General features: G+C 45.8%; 1 non-coding gene across 1 annotated transcript; it reads right to left on the minus strand.

The window, feature by feature from the left end:
* Nucleotides 1–3,201: 3,201 nt before the first annotated feature.
* On the minus strand, nucleotides 3,202–3,273 carry TRNAP-UGG (transfer RNA proline (anticodon UGG)). Its single transcript has one exon. It is a non-coding gene; the product is annotated as a tRNA-Pro (tRNA).
* Between the last annotated feature and the right edge of the window lie 7,518 nt (nucleotides 3,274–10,791).

A 10,791-nucleotide genomic window follows, 5' to 3' on the forward strand; every position in this document is an offset into this window, starting at 1 on the left:
GTGCCAAATCTACCGAAACATAAATACGATCTAATCTAACGTGGCTGTCCCCCTGGTAGTGGGTAAACCGAGGCAATGTACCGTTTGACAGGAAGCACCCTACATCTTCTAACAGGTGTTCTTCAGTCAGCGCATTTAGTACTGACACACTCGCATCTCGTATCGGTGCAATTTCTTGTCCTGTCTTCTACTCTGGATACGTAATTAAAGTCCCCCATCATTATAATTGCCATGTCACAGTTCAGATAATGTTCAACACTTTCAAAAATCACTCTGCGTTCGCTTGCTACATTTGGGGTATGTAAACCAACTATTAGGAACTTCTGGGCTTGCAACGTTATGGCACATACAATAAATCGTCCAGTGTCACACGCGTACACACTGTCAACAGATATTCCTGTGGAGTGGTTCAAGAACACGCGCAACCACCGGCTGTACCAACTGCTTGCGCAACGCATACATTATAGTACGCCCTATAAGGTTCAACCATGCGGTTTGTTCCGTCTTGACTTTCGATCTTCGTTTCCTGTATGACAATTACGTCCAGTTCGTTTTCCATAAAAAGTCGACTCAGCTGGTATTGCTTTCCCTGTGTCGACAAGCCCCGTACGTTAAGGGTGCCTACATAAAGAGGCATTTGGAGAGTAACAGCCATTTTTTTTTCATTACACAAACCGCATAGCAGCACCTTGCTTATCACAAGGCGGCAAAACATTCACATTTCTATAGCATATCTCAGTCGCTCCAGCCATTTTGATTACAACTTCGATTTCGTCGTGACGACGTCAACGCACTGTTTTTCCGGTCAATTCCGTTGCTAGTGTCCGGTTGAAAAAAAAAACGGCTCGACGCCTTGTTAAGTCACCGGCGGGGCTGGCGGTTTCCACTCAGGCCGTGGCTTCAGCGGTATTTTCGGTGCGGGTTTAAACGTAGTCCTTCGATGAGGTGTCGCTTTCACAGGCGGCTCATCCGTTGCATTCTGGTCGGTCTTGTGTCCTTCTTTGCCGTCCTCATGGAATCGTTTTGGTGCAGGGCTGCTGGTACTTGCCATGATGACGTCTGTAGTCACAGGGCTTTGCTCGTCCCTCACGCCAGGTGCATTGTCTTCACTCGTTGGAGCGCACATCGACAGTGTCTCTACAGCCTTGGTTGAAGCGTTGGCTGTCTCTTCCGCAGTAATGACTGCAGCCTTTTGCTTCACATGGGACACGTCAGCTGCACCAATAGTTCGTGAGCTGTCTGCCTCGGGGGTAGTTTCAGCGGCGTCTGCCTCGTCCATTAGATGTTCCGTCGACAGTTCTTCGCTTGCTTTGACTCCGGCCACGTTTGCGTAGGTTCACACGCAGACGCTTTCATCGTGGCCATATGGCCGACACTTGGCACAACGCGGTACTCGGCAGTCGCGTCAGATATAGCCTGTGGCATGGCACCTCAAGCATAGCGGCGGGCGTCCCGGTGCAACGAGTAATGCCATGATTCCTGCAACCCGCAACTGAAGGGTGAAATCTTCGAGTTATGCCAGGCTTGAGCTTCAGACCAACCATGTGCGTAGACGAGCCTTTGTCAGCTATTCCGTGCACTCGGCAGCGCTCCTTGTAGATATCGCTTGTTTTCCCTTACGGGGGTAGAGCAGAGCGCACTTTTTCGTCCGCTACATTATGTAGCGCCCAGTAGAGCTTGATACGCACTTCTTGATTTTCGGGGTCGACCAGAAGGCACGGTTTCTCGTTGACCCCGAACTTCCCCAATTTCTACCATCTTCTTAGTAGCTTCTGAACTTTTAAAAGTGACCTCCCAAACATGGTTCATCTGGAACGCCCCCAAAGCTATCACTTCAGAAAGCACTCCGAGATGTACCAACGTGTCACGAAAATCTTCTACACGGTAAAGCCTGGCCATCAAATCCCCTTGAAGAAAAACAGTATTCGCAACAGACGCACCTGTTGGCAGCGACGGCAGAATAACTTGATAGTTCATGGCTTCATCATCAAAAAACCTGTTTCCGCGGCCCGACTGGGCCGCTGATACCGCTCCGGTGGAGCACATTCCGCACGCGTCCGTTCGCTATCACGGCCGGAAGTAAAATCTAGACCAACGAGCCGACGTCGCTTCCCACTTGCGGCACGTTTACAGTATCGTGACATCTTGGCTGTCTGCAAAAACGAAGACAAAGAAGTGGGCATCTTTGATCACGTTTGTGCTAAGAAGAGAATAGGAACATACTGAAAAAAAGAATCTATAATGTTCCTCGGTTTTATTTAAACATTTATTTATACTCCGAGTGACAGTAAAAGAAAAAATAATGACGGGCTCGTCTGGGATTTGAACCTGGGACCTCTGGCGCCCTAAGCGAGAATCATACCCCTAGCAGGTCCCGCCAGGAACAAAAACCTTCTTTTTTAAATTACACACGGGAACATTACCATGCAGTTGAGAAATTTTTGGAGGGAAAAAAGAGTATTTTTACCGTGGGGAACGCACTGTTTAATTTGCAAGCAGCCAGAGACAATAGATCATGCTTCTTTTTAACTGTTGGGAAGGCGTGTTTTTCTGGGATGTATTGCAGAGGACACTAAAGAAAGAATTTCCACTAGAGCCGTATGGCATTCGTTACTTAAGCATAGATAACGATGATGGGGTGCCTTTTGATGTAATTATGCTCTTGGGCCTCCACTGTATTTGGCGCGCGAGAATGGCAGGATACCATGTTGATAAAGATGCGCGGCCTGCACGAATGTATTCCAGGGAAAACATGCACTGGTTTGTCGCTATCCATAAAGCGACAGAGGAACCACCTGAGTGGCTCCCAAGAGTAGAACCTTCGGTGGATTTGCGCGAATTTTGATTACACTGAGCCAGCACGATGCTGGTTGAATACGTGCACATTCTGCAAATGTATTCTGCTTTGGGTTTCGTTATGGTGATTGTTGTCTCTTGTGAAAAGTTATGTACCAAAATCAGGCAATAAAGAAAAAACAATATAGACCAACGAGCCGACGTCTTTTCCCATTTGCGGCACGTTTACAGTATCGTAACATCTTGGCTCTCTGCAAAAACGAAGACAAAAAAGTGGGCAACTTTGATCACGTTTGTGCTGAGAAGAGAATAGGAACAGACTGAAAAAAAGAATAGATAATTTTCTTCGGTTTTAAGTAAGCACTTCTTCGTATACCGACTGACAGTAAAAAGAGAAATAATAACGGGCTCGTCCGGGATTTGAACCCGGGACCTCTCGCACCCAAAGCGAGAATCATACCCCTAGACCAACGAGCCGACGTCGCGTCCCATATGCGGCACGTTTACAGTCTCCTAACATCTTGGCTCTCTGCAAAAACGAAGACAAAAAAGTGGTCATCTTTAGTCACGTTCGTGCTGAGAAGAGAATAGGAACATACTGAAAAGAGAATGGATAATGTTCTTCGGTTTTATTAAAACATTTGTTTATATGCCGACTGACAGTAAAAATAAAAATAACGGGCTCATCCTGGATTTCAACGTGGGACCTCTCGCCCCCAAAGCGAGAATCATACCCCGAGACGAACGAGCCTCTTTTTTTCTTTATTGCCACTTCTTGACATTTTCACATACTCGTACATCTTATCAGCAACACAGCCAAAAACAAACCAAATAAATGAAATATTCCACGCATCATGTAGAAAAAGAAACACGCTGTAACACAGCGGCCAGCACGACTTGGCTGACTTTGTCTATTAAAATTCTTTTAGGAATGGCAATGCTTCTATCTTCGGTAGCCACTCAGGTACAACAACTTGTCTTTTTTGTACTTCAATAAAGCGGGACATGTGTTCACGGAAATGCAGGCGCGCAGGCCGCGCGTCTGGGTCGCAATAGAAGCCTTCCATTCGGTCTCGCCATAGACAGTAGAGGCCTGTCAACATGACGAGGTCAAGTGGAACCCCATCCTAATTGTCTAACGGCATAAATCTGATGCCGTGCGGATATAACGCGAAATCTTTCTTTATTGTTCTTTGGAGGACATCCCAAAAGAACACCCCCTCCCAACAATGCAGCAATACATGGTCAACTGTTTCTGGCTTTTTTACAAATCAGACAATTGGAACCCCACGGCATGTAATACTCGCGTTCTTCCAAAAACGTTTTAACTGTCAGAATGCCAGTGTGAAGCTTGAAGAAAAAGGATTTAACTCCTGGCTGCACGTGCATTCTTCTTACGCGTTTTAAAACGTTATTACTATGGCCTCTACTGTATATGGTTCTGTACATCGGCACTGGAAAAATAAATTCACACAGGTCACTGTAAAATTTCTTTCTTTTTGCACTGAACTAATAATAATTCGAAAACCATACTGACACAAGGGACACTCGCTACTATCTCTTTAGAGAACCCGAATACAGTACCAGGTATTATTTCACTGCTGATTACAAACTCTGGTAACGCATAAGAAAGTCTCGCTTGGCACACCATTCTTAAGAACGGGTAGTTGATGTCACGAAAGAGAAAAAAGAATCTATTTACAGGCTGTCGCACGAAATGGTGTGCCAAACCCAGGCCCCCTTCTTTCACTCACCGAAAAAGATTCGTGCGGCTGCAGCGTTCTCAGCTGGACGCCCAAATAAAGACGGCCCACACTCGATGCAACTTCTGCACATGCACTCGCGAACAATACAACACTTGCATAATATACCATAATTTAATTTAAAAAAATGTAAATTGCACACTGTCGCTTTGGTGAAAATTGAGAGATGTGCACTTTTCCACCTCTCCGCCTTTTCTCGTGTTTCTTTCACGTTGTCTAGCCATAAATCATCAGTTTTCTTATAATTTTCAAGGGGAACGCCGAGGTACTTTACTGGTGTTTCACCCATTTCACGTTAGAAAATGCGTCGGGGGCTGACGGCCACTCGCCATGCCAGAACCCCAGGCACCTTTCCCAATTCACAAAGCTCCCCGTCACTTCCCCAAACCTTCTTACTACCACAACGGTCTCCAGGAGACTCTTTTTCCTTACAGCACACAGCTATATCATCAGCGTGCGCCAAGAGCTTTACCTCCGACGCCTTTAATCGGAAGCCATGAACCCGGTCATTTTCAATAATTGCTAGCCATAACGTTTCAATATAAATACAAAATAAGAGCGGACTCACTGGGCACCCTTGACGCACACTCCCCTGGACCTCAACGGGGCCCTCCAATCTGTTGTTGACTATGTGGCGCGTTGTGCAGTTTCGATACGCTATGGATATACCGTCCGTGATGATTGAGCCTAAATTAACATGTTCAAGTACGGCAAACAAAATGGCATGAGGTACACAATCGAATTCCTTTTCTAGGTCAAGTTGAAGGATTGCGACAGCCGACCGATAGGCATCACAACACTCAAGCACACACCTCATAGAATGAATGTTAGTAAAAATAAAGCGACCCTTAATACCACAGGTTTGATGGTATCCCACAATCTGCGTCATAACTGTCTGAAGTCTACTAGCCAATATTTTCATAAATATTTTATAATCACAGTCAATTAAGTTGTTCTGTATGAGGTCACAAGTCTTAGCTTATCCTTTTGTTCTGTTTTTGGAATGATCACAGTGTGCGCTTGAGAGAATGACAGGGGCAACGTTCCGAACTCAAATGCATCATCAAATACATCTTTCAACTCAGAGGAAAGGTCATGTTTGAATGCTTTGTAGAATGCCGCGCCCAGGCCATCCGCAATGGGCGACTTACCAGGGTTAAGATCATCTATCGCCTTTTCTATTTCTACTATTGATACCGGCGCTTCGAGAGCGGCTTTTCTTTCTTCTGACAGCCGCGGCATGCGTTCCAAAAAGGTTGTTTTAAAACCTTCTACATCTACTGATTTATGGTCATATAGCCCTTCATAGAATCGAAAAAACGCTTGGCTTATGCCCTCTGTATCTGTTACGTCAACGCCGTTTTCTTCTATCACATCGATGTGCTTGCTGCGGGCATGTGCCTTTTCGATTCCGAGCGCTCGCTTTGTGGGCGTCTCCCCAGCAGCCCAAGCCTCGGCTCTGGCCCACACGAGTGCTCGCCGATAGCCTTCTTCGTCTACTATGTCGAGTTTCTATTTTATACTACGCATGTCGTCTTTAAACTTGCCCGGCTCTCGACACTCAAGCTTAACCAGCCGAGCATCATTCTTAAATTCCTTTCTTTGACTTTTTCCTCGTACTTAAGGCAGCTAGATCGCTCTATGGCTTTCATTTGGCATGCTGCTTTAATAAATCCCATTTCGCGTCAACAATGGGCATCCTTTCCGCTTTCATTTCGTTTATCGCCTCTTTCACAGCTTGAATAAAGCATTCGTCGCTGAGAAGCTTTACGTTCATTTTCCACAAATCCCATGAAAATGTGTTTTGTTTTCCTTTGCTTCCCATCAGACATTTAACTAGGCAGTGCTCCGAAAACGACACGGGTGCTACATGATACTGGGTGCAGAAGGGTAATATCTCTACAGACTCATAAATACGGTCAAGGCGAGCGTGACTCAGTCCTCGAAAATGCGTGAACTGCACTTCTCTCGCTCCTTCGAGGCATTCTGCTACAACAATGGACCATCATGCAGGAAACCTTAGGTAGTGACCATTACATCGTCGTCAATACGGTATAAGCCGGTCCAAGGAAAAAGATGGGTAGAGAACTGAAACTTGTAGAATGGGACTCTTTCCGCTAAATCCGACAGGAAGATGTGGAAGACACTATAACGAACATGGAGAAATGCGCAGAGAAACTACAAGAAAGCAATAAACGAGCTACGACAACTGTTCCAGAGGAGGCAGGGATAGAGGAGATGGATAGCAAATTATTGCAGATGTGGGAAGCGAAAGGTAGTACGCTGAAAAGATGGAAAACGCAAAAACATAATCGGTAATTAAGGAAGAGAACTGTGGAATTAAACAAGGAAATCGAAGTATATGCCAATAGGTTAACCCAACAAAAGTGGGAAGCCACGTGCGACTTGGTGGAAAGGCAGATGGGAATGTCTAAGACCTGGAACATTCTCTGATGCCTCTTGGACCCCGGCAGTACAAAAACCATACAAAGACACAATCTACAGAAGGTTATACACAGCTACGACGGTACAGAAAAAGAGCTCTTTCGATAGCTCCAAAATATGTACCTTGGTGATGCGGATAGAGAACTACTCCCGGATTAACTAGGTAACGAGAATCCTGACCTTGATACCCCTATTACGGAGGCAGAAGGCAGATAAGAAATTACCAGGCTCAACCAGCAATCTGCACCAGGCCTGATGGGATAAGCAACAAAACACTCAGGAACTTCGACAATGCATCCATCCGAGCTCTCACGGATTCCATGAATAACTGCTGGGAGCAAGGTGGCATTCCAAGTCAATGGAAATCAGCCCAGATAATTTTTATAACGAAGCCTGGAAAGAAACCACAACTGACGAACTTAAGGCCCATATCGCTAACATCCTACGTCGGTAAACTCATGGAACATGTGGTTCGCACACGCCTCGTGAGATACATGGCTGATGGAGGACTTTATCCACATACCATGATTGTATTTCGTCCCAAGTTATCGACGCAGGATATTATGCTTAAACTAAAACATCAAATCAGAGATGCGGGTGAGAAAACTCTAGACACCAAGGCAATACTCGGTCTCGATCTAACTAAGGCCTGTGACACTGTCACACACAAGGCAATACTACAAAATCTCCAAAAGCTGGATCTAGGACGTAAAACATACGGGTACATCAAGACTCCTTGACGGACCGTACCGCAAAGATTTCGATTGGCGAATACAAATCGGAGGTGCTCAAACTAGGTAATAGGGGTACCCCGCAGGGTTCAGTCCTATCTCCATTTCTATTCAGCGTGGCAATGATCGGTCTTCCTGCGAGACTCGAAAAGATAAAAGGACTTGGACACAGCCTATACGTGTACGACATCACCCTTTGGGTTGCGGCTGGAAGCAATGGGCATGTGGAAGAGATCCTTCAAACAGCAGTAAACACGGTCGAAGACTACATCAGAGACAAGGGAGGGAGATGTTCCTCGCAAAAATCAGAATCAGAATCAGAGAAAGGCCGGGAATTATGGTCACAGTAGAAGGCACCACGATACCGATAGTGGAGAGTCTGAGAATACTGGAACTCCGCATATCCGAAAACGGCCATAATGGAGAAACCATTAGACTACTAGACACTAGTGTTCAACAAACAACCAGACTAATAAAGCGGATATCCAACAGGCACTATGGCTTGAAAGAGCACAATCTCATCCGATTAATAGAAACATTCGTAATCACTCGTATTGTATATGTGGTCTCTTACCTCAAGCTCTATGCTTCGGAGAAAGCCAAGATAGGATGCATTATTAGAAGGGCGTATAAGAAAGCCTTGGGTCTTCCGGCAAATACGTCAAACGAGAAATTCTTGGCGCTCGGCGTGCACAACACATTAGATGAACTTATTGAGGCCCAGAGAGTAGCGCAGTATGAAAGGCTTACACAGAGTTTGACGGGGAGACACATCTTAGATGACATTGAAATAACCTACGAAGCACAGCGTGGAGTGCGGAGAGACAAAGCAAGGAAAATAAGGGAACATCTATCAATACCACCAATCCCCAGAAACATGCACCCGGAGTTTCACCGAGATCGAAGAATCGCAAGAGCGAGAGCTTTACACAAATTATTCTGTAGTGCCAGGGACGTGGTCTATGTGGACACGGCGGAGTACGCAATTAGACAGAGTATGTCGATAGTTGGTACAAGTCTAAAGGGTGACTGCAGAGTTGGCGGCACGGTAAAAACAGGGAAGGCGGAGGTGGCGGAGGAGGCTGCCTTAGCACTGCCAATAGCCTCCACGGAGGCTAACATCGTAGTAAGTAACTTCAAGACAGCCGTCAAGGACTACGCAAAAGGAAGAATCTCACCGGAAGTGCTGAGAATTTTAAACAACCTTCGTGAAGATCGAGACGTTCATATTTATGGGCACCCGCACACTCAGCCCTTCCTGGGAACGAAATAGCCCACAGCCTGGCTCGAGAACTGACGGGTCGAGCAGGTGACACGCAACAAATACTGGGAACGGAGAGAGACCGGGTGACCAGCTTTAACGAACTCACCAAACAATATAAATTGGGAAGGGTTCATTTCCCCCCGGCACACTTCTCGCTGAGTAGACGGCAAGCGACGGCATGGCGCCTCTTACAAACAGATACATATCCGAACCCGGTGGCCTACGACCGCTACTACGCTGACCTTTAGATGGATAGATGTAGATTTTGTCAAAAGAGGGTGGACCTACAACGTATGGTTTGGGCTGGTCCTCGGATACCCACACGGCATAAAATAAACAAGACCAGAAAGCAGTGGGAGACCGCGTTGCTCAGCTGTGCACCGGAAGACCAACTCAAGGCAACCAGCAGGCCGAAGATGCCGCCAGGGCCCAGGGCTCGAAGCCGTCATCTAGGTAGAGAGGCCTAGGTCTCAAATCTGCTTTCCACAAATCAAGTTTATTCCTCCCTATTTGCCAGCCTGAGCTTTCACTTTTTTTCGTGAGCCCAATACTTTTTTGCTTTCGCGATAATGTTTGAGTGGCACACCTAGGTAGCTGCATCGTGTTACCGTTCATTGCATGTTACAAAACACCTGCGGCGTGTATTGCCAACTGCCGTGCAAAAAACCAAAACACTTCGTCCAGCTAATAGCACTTCCACTTGCAGTACAAAATTTTACAGCCTCTTTTACAAGTTCTTTAACACTTTCATAGTCCGTACAAAACACTGCTACATCATCAGCATATGCTAAATCTCGAACTTCCGTTTCATGAAAAGTGTATCCCCGGATGTTTGGGCTCGTAAGCTGCTGCAAACGAAAGGGCTCGAGGTAGAGAGCAAGAGGCAGGGGAGATAAAGGGCTGCCTTGTCTTATCAGATGGGTGCACAAGTATACTATCACTTAACTGCCTGTTTAATACCACCTTCGCTATACTACCATTTGACATCATTTTAATGCCTTGTGTAATAACAGTTCCAACGTTGACATGGTCTAATACTGAGAACAAAATTTGGTGTACGACTTTGTCGAAGGCCTTGTGAAGATCTAATTGCAACATGGCCACGTGCCCATGCATTGCGTCGCAGCATTCAAGAACACTTCTAGCTGCATGAATATTGATAAAGATTGTGCTGTCTTTTATGCCACATGTCGGATGTGGACCTACAAGTGACTTAATTACACTTTGAAGACGTCTTGCTAGAATCTTCATAAAGATCTTATAATCCATGTTTTTTTAAACTAATGGGGCAGTATGATTCAGGAAACTGTAACTTGATCGGCTAATTCGTTTTAGCAATTAGTACTACGTGCGACGTTCAGAACGACCGAGGAATTACTTTATTTTCGTAGCATTCATGAATCAGTCGTTCGAGTGCGACAGCCATTTCTGTTCTAAATGTTTTATATATAGGTGCACCGAGACCATCTGGCCCAAGAGACGTGTTTGAACTTAGCTCCTGAATCGCTGATTCAATTTCCTCAGCTGTAATACGAGTTTCAAGAGCTTGCACAAGGTCGTCCTTTAATCTCGGCATCAGCAATAGGAATTATGTTCTGAACCACTCAGTGTACGGTATTTTCAGGCTGAATAGATCTGTATAATGCTCGACGGACGCAAGCTCGATTATTTCACTTCGACTTGCGACTTCATTTCCATAGCATACTTCTTTTATCTCTTTCGGCAGAGCGTGCCTGCGTGCCTTTTTTCGTCACTGAGCGCCCGTTTGGTGGGCGTCTCCCCGGGCCACAGT

Source organism: Dermacentor andersoni, chromosome 1 (genome assembly GCF_023375885.2).
Source record: "Dermacentor andersoni chromosome 1, qqDerAnde1_hic_scaffold, whole genome shotgun sequence".
Lineage (NCBI taxonomy): Eukaryota > Metazoa > Arthropoda > Arachnida > Ixodida > Ixodidae > Dermacentor > Dermacentor andersoni.